General features: G+C 39.7%; 1 protein-coding gene across 1 annotated transcript in view; it reads left to right on the top strand.

The window, feature by feature from the left end:
* Positions 1-11,122: 11,122 nt before the first annotated feature.
* The window catches only part of LOC106522671 (contactin-4), a gene marked incomplete at its 3' end in the record, with an annotated part of 36,044 nt that continues 33,937 nt past the window's right edge, over positions 11,123-13,229 (top strand). Inside the window, 1 exon segment of the mRNA XM_014015784.1 lies at positions 11,123-11,625.

Raw genomic sequence — 13,229 nt, 5'->3', positions numbered from 1 at the left:
TGTGTGTGTGTGTGTGTGTGTGTGTGTGTGTGTGTGTGTTTGCATGTGTGTTTGCATGTGTGTTTGCATGTGTGTTTGCGTGTGTGTTTTCACACAAGCGCCTCCTCCTCATCTTCAAACGTCTCCTCTTGCAGCCTGAAGAAGCTTCTGTCAGGTGTGCGGTCTTACTTTGAGCAACGTGCTCTCTGATCAAAAAGAAAAAAAAAACATCATAATTAACATCTTAAATCCCATTTGAAGTGTGCTCATTGGCAATATTCTCCTCTGCTCTGTGCGGAAATTGCTTTGCTCTGCTGTCTGTTAAGCAATGTACAGCGTGAGCAAATGATGGGATGTTTTCTTCCGCAAAACTGGGTTAAACATGGAGGTCGGCGCATTGTTCTAAAGAGAAGGGGGCGGGAGGGGGTGCACATCTTGCAACTGTTTGCTCTTTTCTTTATGCACCCCTTTCCAAATAAAAAATAAAAAATAAATAAGTAAAGGCAGAAAATAATGCAGAAGGATTTAAAGTGAGTCCTCTGAAATGTTCATTATTAAGACCTAATGACTTTTGCAGCTTAGCACAGGCGTTCCAGGCACAATGCTCATCTAAGGGCACAAACAGACACAAAGACACACTCGCACACAGTGAAGGGAAATAATACCTTTAGGGGCTTGCTACTAAGACGGGTAATCCATGGGCCTCGGGAGGAGCAGGATAATATATTCCTTGAGGAAGCTTTTCACAACAAGCATCTAGAATCAAGAGCATGAATAAATTACAGGCATAATTAAAGGAAATGTCAAACGGTTGCTGTATGGAACATTATTAACGACGTTGTGGCCATGTTAAAGAAACCTGGGCTTGAATTGAGGATGATGATCAATGCCGGTTTAATGTATTTTCTATTAAATCGAGGGAGCAGTGCGCCTAATAAAGTTAAGCTTCACTGAGGCTAAGCACAGATATTGACCTGCGTGTGCGTTTGCGAGCGTGTGTTTGTGTTTGTGTGCACGCGTTCGGTGGAGGAAGAGCAACATGATTTAAAGAAGAGGGGCTCAGTGTTTGTCTCTGAGGGGAAAAGGCTGAGTGAAAGATGCAGGCATGAAAAGAGAGACCGACAGAGTGATAAAGAGTAGATTATCTGAAAGAGTGGGCATGTGTGACTAGAAAGAGAAGAAGAGAATTGGAAGCGTGAGTAGTTTTCAGTCTTGGGAAATCCAGGTTTTTACAGCGAAGCGAAGCTGTCAGCGGATGTTTAATAAAAAGAAGAGGAAAATAATCTACTTTCAGCTATGATCCACAGCAATCGTATTTAATCATGAGATTTTGCCTTGTAGTTTTTATTTTTAATTTTTTTTACACAGGTTTTGTTTCTCTGAGGATTTTATTTTTCCAAACAACACAAAAGCTTTCTTCCTGATATTCCATTTGGATAAGAGGGAGAGAAAGGAGTCTTAAATCAGAACCTCCCGAGGAGCAGTGAAGCTTGAAACTCTCTTCCAGGATGGTAGAAGAACAAATTTACCTACTTCCACAAGATGAGACCATGATGAGATAATTAGCGACGTCTGGCACCCAGCACAGATGTGGCGCAGACAGAAATATCTAAACCATGACAATGTTCCTGATAAACTCCAATGCTTTTCACATGCAAAAAAAAAAAGAAAGAAAGAAAGACAGCTGCTATTTTTATTCAAAGACCTTGAACAAGTTGCTGCCATATGCATGTCTATAGAAACATGAACAGATGCATTATCCTTCTGAGCGTACTGGGCTTACCCCAGGTCAGAGCTCGCAAGCTGGTTTGGTCAGACATGTGATGTGGATGAGAATTAACTGCTGCCTTAGAGCAATTATAGACCGGATCAAAGTGGATAAACTTTTTTAATCAATGCAGCTTCTCTGACATTTTTTTTATAATCTACAGATAACACGTTCTCTTGTGTTTTGTTGTGATTCTTGATGAAAGCTCATGAGTCAGAGGTGAGGTTTAGGGTTAGAGGTCAGGGGCAGGCAAGTGTTATGATTTGTGTCTGTGTTAATGTTTTATTCTAGTTTTCTGTCTTGTCCTCTGTTTTCTTCCTCCTGTCTGTCTTTGCTCCAGCCCCACCCACTCACACCTGATCCTCATGTTTCTCCCCCAGGTGTTTCTCGTTGGTGCTCATTAGTTTCACCTTTATATTCTGTATCTTGTCTTCACTTCCCTGTCTGATCATTGTACTGCTTACCCATGTTTGTCCAGACCTCATGATCTTGTTCCAAGCCTGGATTTATTGTTTTGCCACCACGTTGGCTTTTGCTTTATTAAAATCTTTCTATTTACTTTAAGTTTTGCCTGCCTGCCTGCATTTTTGGGTTCTCCTCGCCAACCATTCTTGACAGGCAAGTGCAAAATCATTGACAAGAAGAGAAGTCACCTAAAAAAAGATAAACTGTCCGAGTTATTACGGGCGTGTTTGCCCCTTTTCATGAGTTTTCTCTTGTGATTTTAAAACATACAGACCCTAAATCCAGTTAAAAACAAAAACAGCAGATTTGTAGATAATCTGACTCCAACAAAGTTAATTTCTTTTAAGAAAGTAAGTAAAGTTTTATTTATATAGCACCTTTCACAGAAATAAATTCACAAGGTGCTGTACATTCCAAGTAGGGGTCTGTGCAGAAAAGTGGGCGTGTCACAACGAAAGGCGATTCTAAAGCAACACACCTGATTTGACAGACTTTGTTAAAGGGACACACCTGACTGGACAAGCAAAAAAAGGGCGACACCGTACGGCACCACCTCATTGGACAAGAACAAAAGGGGCGTTACTGTACGGCACCACTTTTTCTGGAGAACCCTACTTGGGTCACATTTCTCCTGGTTAACCTTAGTGTTGGGGTCAGGGTCAGGCTGTAAAGACATCAAGCAGGGTCTAAGGATACCGTCATGTAGGCCTCATAGCCCACAGTGTTTATGGTTTAGACACGCCCACTATTGTGACACGCCCACTTTCATTCCACACATAACCCCTTCTCGTGCATTCAGGAAAGGGGGGAGGGGGCAGTTAACAAACACCCATTCAAGAAGACACACAAGGCAAACATGGGGGAACAGGTGAAACAGGTCATGCAGCAAACACAGTTGCGCTACCTTTAACAACAGAAAAACTAAAAACCACATAAGGGAAGATGAGGAAAAAAAATAAAATTTACCCAGTGTGACCAGACTAAGCAAAACTGCTGAATAAATTTGGATAAATTGCAGTGAAGCTTAAAAATTCAGCATTCATTAAGCTCAATAAGAATTTGGGACTTTTGCTGTCGTCTAAGTTGACAAATTGCAGATGCTTTGCTGAATAAAAAAGCTTTAAAAAGTGTGAAGAGAATCAAGATCAAAAGACATGTTACAGTTGCTGCCAGTGGCTCATTATGGTCACCGTAAGAACCACACACCTGTCTCTGTCACTCCCTGCCAGCACTCTTCATGAGACAGGCACTGAAAACTCAAAGCAGAAAATAAGCCTCAGACAGACGGCCGCTGTTGAAAAAAAAAGAAAGAAAGAAAAGAAAACTGTAGGGCAAACTGAAACAAATCCATAGCCATAAGTGACAGAAGTGTCTGCTTGTTACACACATCAGTTTAAAGTGTCTGTAGTGTTTCAGGTAAAAGATACAACAAATTAAAAGATCCCTCACCTCCAGTTTTAAAAAGAAACTTGAGCTCAGTTCCAATGTTGGTGACAGTTTGGATGTGTGCACTCTGCACTCTGGGGGAATTTGAGGTAAAACTGTGAGTTTGGTGGTAGTTGGAGACACAGGGTGAAAAAAGACAAAAACACCTACAGCTTGAGGTCTAAACTGTGGAAGCAGGAAGGCTGAGAACATGAGAAAAGGAAAATTTGAAAAGTTTAGACAGCTCTAAAGTTCGAGCTTGTGCCATCATCACAATCTAAATTGAGCAATCTGTAAAATCATCGATATTAATCAAACTTAAACTGCCATTGTGTAAAATTTCTACAAGAATTCTGAACGGAAATTCAATCATGTAAAAGCCAACTTCCTGTGACCTGTTATACTTTGTTGTTTCTACAATGAAGAACATCTAAGCTCCAAAGAGAGATGGTTTTTCTCACTCATTTACAAAAATCTCAAGAAATTTCAAAGTGTTTTATGATTTTCATCTGCACCATATGCACTGCTGCCAAAGGTTTTAGCATCACCAATCAAGTTGCACGTTTTGATGTACTTTTTTCTCTAAAGCTGCTGAGGGAGTGACAATGAAAATAACGCATATTGTAAGAATAAAAATCAAACAAACAGCATAAAGGGTGCTTCGGTGCTTTTCCACTGGACCCCTTAATAACAAAACAGGAAAATATGATTCATAAAAATTATTTCAATAGAAAAAGTGTGATCAATTGAAACTCCTGATTTCCTTTTGTCTCTTTGGCAGTCACATACAGGTGTTTCTTATTTTATATTTATTTAGTCGACTATTTTCCCTCTTTCGGGTTTAAAAGTTGTACATATCTGATCCAATTTGTCAAATTATATCAGAGAATTCCTAAATAAGCCCACACATTCATGTTCTTCATGCTCTCATGTTTACTCGTACTGTCCATTAACCCACATATTAGCCCAAATAAGGCATGATACTCCTTTTTACCACCTTTCACCATTAGTTTACCTGCTCTGACACCCATGGCACTCAGGTGCTGTTCTGCCCACAGAGTTGGGACAAACATCCACAAAATGTAGAACACCCTACCCACTAATGCGTGTTTTGAACCTCTTGCGGCTCTTTGTTTTTCGGCACACATGTACTTAACTGCTGATAGCTCTCATCAACCCCACGTATTGCAAATGGCAGCCACTCCTGCTTCGAAAGCAAGCCCACCCATGCTGTGGTGCAGCGGGAAATAAGGCTTTGTTTCAAACAACATACTGCTAGTGACAAAAAGTCAAATAGGAATGGGTGAAACTTCACTTTGGAGCTTTATTTAGATCATTGTGCCACCTGGTTGGAAATATTGCTTTAAAGTGATGTAAAAAGCCAAATAAAATTTAGAAAGAATTACAGATAGTAGAATTGTCCAGGTCTTATTGCATGCAGTAAATAAGATAAATATGGCAAAAATAGGCAGCACCAGTTTTATTAACCCAACCTAATGTCATATGTTTGCCTCCAAGGCTCTTTGTTCAGCTTTTTCTTTCCAATAGCTCACCCTTTGGAAGCAATAATCTTCCACTTGGAAGAAATATCGTGAGATGCAAGACAGTAATTATCGCTTTCCTGTGATTAACAAACATGTGCCACGAAGTGTACACAACAAACCAAAGCCTCTAAATAAAGTCACATTTTATTTTCACTCCGTCTCCGAGGGTTTTCTTTTGCTGTGCTCATCCTGAGCCGCATTAATCATTACTTTAGATTAACACATTCAATCAAATGACAGAACACGCACAGGTGGAACTAATAACATTAACGGCTGTTCATGCAATAAATCACTCCAGTGAGCCGTCGTGCAAAATATCCAATTCAGCCAATTTATTATTAACTACACCTGTGCTCTTCTAGATATTATATTGCCAAATGTCGGCGGAAAAGATTTGCATCTCTTGTCAGCGCTTTTGAAAATGGGAAGATCTACTTAACAGTCTGAGATAACTGTAAAGTGGTTTGTTTTAATTGTTTGTTTGCTTATTTCATTGTTTTTCTTCTAAGAATCATTTCAGAAAACTGAGTTTTAAAAAAACTGTGAACCCTATTAAGTCATTTTGGTGTAACTTTTGAAATAATTACAACCTCAAACTGTGACAGATTTTAGTACAACTCCTATAAACAAGATCCCAATTAAACAAACAAGGCCAATTATCAGGTTTTGTAATTTAATTATTTATGGATTTCTTTCTTGCTCGCTGCTGAAAGCAAAAGGCATTCAGAGTTTTGCCTGTGTCTGAGTGTGTGTATTTGTATTGTTAGCAAAACATTTCTTAAAGGAAACCTATCATGCTTTTAAATCTTTCTTTTTTTCCCATTTAAATTAGTTGGGGTCAATATAAAGTATAATATAAAATGCAAGGCTTTGGTCTGAATTCCTCCTTATTGTAACTCCACAAGCCCCTCGTTCACCCCGTTCTGAGGTGTGTCTCAGATCAACACGTTTTAAGGCTGTCTCTTTAAATCCAAATGAGCCGCTTCACACTCCGCCCCCCTCCAGCTTCCAGACCAGTTCATTCTTCTATGAGAGAGGGGTTTAGAGGCACAAAAATGTTTTATTTATACATCAGTTAAAGGCACAATAGAAGACTTGTCTATCCATATTCTTACTCCCCCCATGTCAGCATATTGACACTTGGTCAGGTAGCCTTTTGCGTCCAGTTTTGACACGCCTGGTACCCACCGCACATCAGTTTTTTACGAGATGAGGCAGAGGAGGACGGGTGCGTTGTTCTATTATTGTACAAGAGTAGGAAATGCACGAAACTAACCATCCCAGACCCTAAATTTAACTTTTATTAGCCCTATGCAGCCTGTCCCAGACCTCAGTACCTAAAATTAACCATTAACCTTGATCCCTCATATTAAACATTTTTTAAAATGTAGAGAATGCGCGAGAATTAACCATCCCAGACCCTAAATTTAACCTTTCATTTTTCAACATTTTCACTCCTGGAGAAAGTGCACAACCAAATGTATCTAATCTCTAAAAAGGTGGATTTTGCATCATGTGTTCCCTTTAAACCAGTTTAAATGAATGACTCTGAAATTAATCATTGAATGTCCATGATTCATGTGTGAACTTGGAGTTAGCCTAATTCAACATGGCCGCCACAGTGTTTAGCTTAGCCGCCAGCTTAAATTCAATGAGTGCTATCCCGTTTTGCAAGATTTTACAATACTGAATGAGGCCATGCACATAACAGCATTTACAAGGCTTGACAACAACAGCTATAACTCTATGACAGTGGGCAATAAAAAATATGCAATTTGTTGTAGTTAGCAGGTGTTTTCACTCAGGAAGCTATCCCTTTTTTCAGGGGCAGAGAGGGGAATTTTTTTGAGGAACGGAGAGGCGAGTTGTTGATGCTCATTGGGCTGAAAAGGTTCACAGTAGCATCTAGACAGAGTCTCTGCAGTCTGTCTAAATGAGGACTGAACTCTACCGATCCTCAGTCAGACATGCTGCACACAAATCAAAACCATTTCAGGCCTCATGCCTGGAGCAAGGAAGTGACTGCATTCCAACATAAGAAACTGCCACATCTGCAGAACATCCTTCAAGTCTGTTGGCAGCGTCTGGGCCAAGTCAATATTATCATTTACTGTCCAGTGAATTCTAGATTATAACACAGGATTCTAAAGGAAAATAACAGAAGGTGGATCAGGCACAATGAAAACTAAAGTACAAAGTTCAGGATTGGCCAAAGCTTTTGTTCTGACTATACCCAGCAGGAAATGCTGCTAAAGGATTTTAAATGAGCCACTCATGTGAGGAAACATCCAAGAGTCAAAGCTGTTCAGTTCAGAGGAATGACTTAAGATTTCTGAGTTGAAGTGCAAGATTGATGGGTTGTCATTAATTATTACTGCCTATTGTTGCTGCGCAAGGATCTCAAAGCAAACATTTATAGGTCATGTTTGTGCAAGAGAAGATTTCATAAAATTTCAAGCACCATTTCATGAACGCGAAGCCTGAAGCCTTTTAGCTCGATTTAGCACAAAAACTGAAATGACATCTTCAAAGCTCACTAATTAACACTTTCTTATCTCCTGTGTTAAATCTGCACCAAAAGCAAAGTGTGTAAAAAGTTGTTTCTGCACGACTTACGGTGACAACAAGACTCCAGCGAGCGCCTGAACGTCGATTCATATTTAATTGGCAGATCTGTGGTTGATTCCATTTTCTCATCTATCTTTCAGCTCCAAAACCATATCCCAAAACGTTGAACTTTCTGTTAACTTCGCTCGTTTTTTTTTCTCTCGAGTTGGCACACAACCGCAAGTGACCCCCTTCATGTAAAAATAATAAATCTCATGCCTGTGAGCTGCAGGCCACCTTCATCAGGGAAGCAAAATGACTAGCTGCAAGTAAAAACAAACATTTTACCACTTGTTTTCAAAAGAGACTTAACCAAGACGGCAGGAAAACATACAGTAAATATTGTACGGAACAAAAATACAAATCAGCACATTAGGGACTGACCAAACACAGTGACCAAAAACTATGCTGTTGTTTTTAAACTTCCTCACAGCAACCATTCCAAGCCTTTTTTAATGATTGCAGAAATCAACAGTACATTTATTTATAGACTTTATTCTAATTCAGTTCTGACTCTGCAGACAAACATTTGTTCTATCATGGGAGTATAGTTTGTACTGACTGTGGTATTTACACTTATAAACACACAGATAAGAAGGTACCAGCTCAAGCCAAGGTTTGAATGTAAAAAAACAGCCAACGGGAAGGTCTGGGTCAGCCAAGGACAGCCATTTAACAGCAACAAACTGAGAACAGCGACGTACACAGTTTTCTCAGCCAGCAATAAAACACAAATGGTAGACAAAATCCAACCTGAAATAATCTAATAAGAAGTAGGTAATCAAATAAAGGCAAAAAAGTTGAAGAAATCTAATTGTATCACTGTAAAAGGAGAAAAAGGTTTATTAATAAAAAAAACAAAAATCCTTATTTAAGTTTCAACTTAAAGTGCCTCTGACATGCACATCCTTCAAATACAAAAAGTCAAATAAAACGTCTTTATATTTAAGAAACTTGACAATACACACGGTTTTATCCATTTTGTTGCATAAAGGGCATATTTTCTCAGGAACTTGGCTCAGTAAAACGGAAACAGGAAGTGACATCAAAGAGGGAATCTTAAAGACAGGGAACACTCAGGTCTTTTTTTTTGAAAAAATAATATTTGAACTCTGACTTTTCTTCATCTCTCTCTGACAGGGATTTAAAATGATCTAAAGAAACATCAGATATTTCTGTCTGTGTTTTTAGCCATCATAGCAATGCTCTAGACATTCCCCTTTGACATCACTTCCTGTTTTTCACATGCAAATATCTCAACAACTGTTCATCTCAGTGATGTGAACTTTTTTTTGCAGTAATTGATCAATGTTATCCTTCCCAAAATGCATTCATGTTTATTACAAAAATGTGGTGTCACAGGCACTTTAAAGTCAAACCAGTGAATATGTGAATATTAAATGACATGTTTTACAGTGGTTTTAAATCATGAATATATTTTTAATAAAATTGTAGTAATTCCACATTTGTCACCAGATATTTACTAAATCGTCACTCAATCACAACTTGTGCATGAATAAAAAAGGTTATCACCTTTAAATGGCTGTCCTTGTTCTTGAAACGAGTGCAGCAGCGCAAACAGAAATGGGCGATGTGTGTGTTCACGAAGCGCACAAAGAGGCTGTTTGGGTTTACAAGGACTCTCAACCAGCTTCATGTAAACTAGCATGAAAATTGCAATAATCAATATAACTCAGTAAATGAATGTGAGAGCAAAGAAATGTTTTCACCGTCGCTTCAGAGCAGCATGGGCCTCAGCTGCTGCTGCTCCTGCCGCTCTGAGTGAGAATAAAGGTGATTCCTGTAAATCTCATTAGCTTCCAAGGAGCCCTGAAATTCTTCTGAGTGTTTGACCTCATATTTTATGCAGCAACACAAGTCTGTACATTTCTAATTAAAGAATTTTGGTCATTTCAACGCAGCTGTGCACATTTAGTGCTGATGAAGATTTAACTGTAACCTGTGCTGTCCCAACATTGATTTAAGCACTAATATGACTTGAAAATTGGAAGGTGGGTGAATAAAAAGCCTTAATTTTTGAGTAACTGGTAACAACTTTTTTATTTCACAAAGTCATGATCCAGTAAAACATATTATGGACACACTAATTTGGGTCAGTTGCAACAAAACATGGCATATAAAACACTATACTATAACCAATGTGCAAGATTGGATCTTTGAATTTTAGTTCAACAAGTGTAAAGTAACAACATTTATCACCAATTTATCAATAATTTACAAGCTTTAATAAAAACTGAACGCTAACTATATGTTTGGGTTTCTTCATTGTAATTCTTTTATTCACAATTAGGATTTTATTGTGTATCGTTCAGGACAAATAATTTGCTCATGCCTGATAAATGATCTTTTTCTAGTTCAACAAATATGTGTAGATTTTATTCTGTTATGATCATAACTGGATTTGCGTACTGTTTTAAGGACAATGCCATTTCATTGTAAGTTAATTAAATGACTGACTGAATGAATGAATGAATGAATGAATGAATGAATGAATGAATGAATGAATGAATGAATGAATGAATGCTAATAAAAGCATTTTTAAAATATTGATTTGGTTTTATTTTATGAGGACATAAAACCAAATTGTTTTATTTCATTGGGACATATTTATTTGATGGATTATTTGTTAATAATACTTTAATCACTGTTAATCATTTAAGGGGATCAAATAAACTATCAATGCTTTGCATTGTGTTATATTAAACTATTTTTCAGGTTTGACAAGTTTCTTCCAACATCAATGTTAATAATAAAATGTTTGATGAAAAAAAAACCATCTGTTCAAGTATATATCTTAAAGAAGAAATCCAACTGTTTGCTCTCACTTTCCTGAGCAGCATCCAATTGATTCTAACTCTGGACACATATGTCTTTAAATTTATAAGTTCTGGTGAAATTTTAAAAACCACTGCCCACTCTCATGTGGTCTTATGCTGCATACAACTGTATATATGTTATGTTTGGTGAGGTGGAATAAATATCAGTCATTTTGAATCAGAAGCTCATCTTGAAACAAGTCTATTCCTCACGATTTTTTTAGAAAGTAGATTTTGTCAGGCTGTTTTTTTTTTATTAATTCTTTTTTTTCTCTTGCTTTCTCCTTCTTCCACATCTTGCAGGATCAATAAGCCCACGGAGTTGAAAGAAATGACCAAAGCTTTCCGAGCAGTTTGGCGGCTCACGGACCCGCAGCAGTTTTGCGCTCTGACGCAGAGGGGCGCAGTTCCCCCTCCAGGTGCGTCTGTCTCCCTCTCCCCGCACCTTCCCCATCCCATCTCTGTTGCTGCTGCTTCTGGCTGCTACAGCCTCCTCCTCCTCCTCCTCCTTCGTCTTCTTCTTTTCGCGGGGAGAGCCGACTTGATGCGCATAATAAATGAAAGAAGAAGCCCGGTTTCAGACGGACGCTTGTTGGATTTTGGGGGAGCGTAAACAGAGGCGAAAGTCGAGCCTCGTGAAGGCAGGAGGAGGAGGAGGAGGAGGAGGGGTGTTTTAAAATGTGATTCATTTCGGCAAACAACGTGGGTGTGTGTGTGTGTGTGTGTATGAGTGTGTGCGTGTTATTTGCGGGGAGTGGAGGAGAGGAGGCTGAGCCGCGATATGAAACGCATGTGTTTCCGACTCCTGCGTCCTCCGCTCTCTGTGACTGGACCCGGGCTCACCTGTATGAACGACCTTGCGTTTGTGACCGAATTTTTCCTAACGAGATTTCCGTGGAGGATCATCAGCCCGTCGTTTTATTCTGAGGGCTGATTATTGTTATTTATTATTTATTTATTTATTACTCCCTCTGCTCTCCAGATACCTCAGGATAAGGAGGTAAGACAATCACTCTTAATGATAACAGAGCATGCAGCTGCTTTGTCTGATCCTTTCTAATATGTGTGTGTGAAATATTCTCCAAGCTCACATGTCGGCCTGGTTTTGCAGTTCAGAACTGGCCCATTTATGTGTCTGATGAGGAATTGTTTGTTTGTTTTACACTGGCTGTGCCCTCCCAACTGCAGCCTGGTTCTTCCACACTGAGGAAGCAAAAAATTAGACACCCCCCCCCACCTTTCCCCCCCCCCCCTTCCTCTTCAGTGTTTCTTCAGTTCTTGTCTCCTGTGTTTGCCAAAGTGATGTAGGGATGCAGCTCTAACCACACGCTGGGATTTTAGCCTGTGGCAGCTCCTGGTGAGGTGCCACGCTCACTGCAGCCGGGCTTCCCATCATTGTGAATTATATGAACCCACAGGACATCAAGCAATAGATTGGATGGTAGTGGATCAGCCCCAGGTGGATTTGAGTGCCTGAATGCTCTGTGGGGGGGAGAAATCAATCAGTGACGCTCGTTCAGAAATATTTAAAGGCGAAACCACTTTTTTTTTTTTTTAGAAAACCTTGAGAACTAGCAGAGGAACAGGAGGAGGGGAGGGAAAGGTGCTGACACACATTTACACACAGCACTTTTTTTTTTTTTTTACCTTGCAACATTCCCCAGGTAATTGCATACTCGTGTGCCACAACATCAGCTTGAATACCTCTGATGTAAGCAGCTGGGGCCTTCAGACAAAGTGATCACCGACTCTTCCAGCTTGGCTATTTGTTCAAGCAGCGTGTTACTCGGACATTATGGTTGTGTTTTGTGTGTCATTTTTGTTGTGTCATTTAAGCCACTACTGGTTCGGGATTGGACGTTTTGGATGGAGAGTGATTCAGCCTCCTCTCCACCTTCTATCCCCATTATCCAGGAGCACAAAGTGTGAATTGTGTGTGTCTATATGTGGGTGGTTGGACCACCTGTGTGCTTGCATCAAGCTGTTTGAACAGTTTTATAGAAATGGAACACAAAAAAAACAAAAAAACAGAGCATTGCATTTGGAAATGACTGATTATGATCTGCATTCGAAAACAGGAATCACGTGGGTGGGTTTTCCGGTGCGATTCCTTGGCAAAAACCCATTACGCTTACAAAACCATAGCATGCAACATCAACAGGAGGGTACTATACCAACTGCACCCTCTCCACCACCAAATCCTGAGTCCTGAGGTGCCAGCAGTTGGCACACTGTAAGCCTATCAGTGAGGCAGTAGGCATGCAGGACTCTTCTGGAGAGCGAGCGTACCAATCCAATTTTGCAGTCTTTGGAAGGGAAAGAAGAAGAAGAAAAAAAAAGAGTCAGAGCAAACATGAAAGGTAGAGAAGAAGAATACTGGCTGAGACCCCACATGTCTGATTTGACATCCAGGCAGCTCACAAACAATTAGGCTTTTCTATAAGTAGTGCTCCGAACCAGGCTCGCCTCAGGATTAGGCCACAAATGAGCCGCACATCATGGCTTAAATATCTCCTAAATGGAAAGTGAGTGCGTATGTGTGTGTTAGCGCGCTTGTGTGTGTGTGTGTGTGTGTGTGTGTGTGTGTGTGTGTGTGTGTGTGTG

This window comes from Austrofundulus limnaeus, unplaced genomic scaffold (genome assembly GCF_001266775.1).
Source record: "Austrofundulus limnaeus strain Quisiro unplaced genomic scaffold, Austrofundulus_limnaeus-1.0 Scaffold134, whole genome shotgun sequence".
Classification (NCBI taxonomy): Eukaryota; Metazoa; Chordata; class Actinopteri; order Cyprinodontiformes; family Rivulidae; genus Austrofundulus; species Austrofundulus limnaeus.
This window is presented reverse-complemented; position numbering and strand designations above follow the sequence as displayed.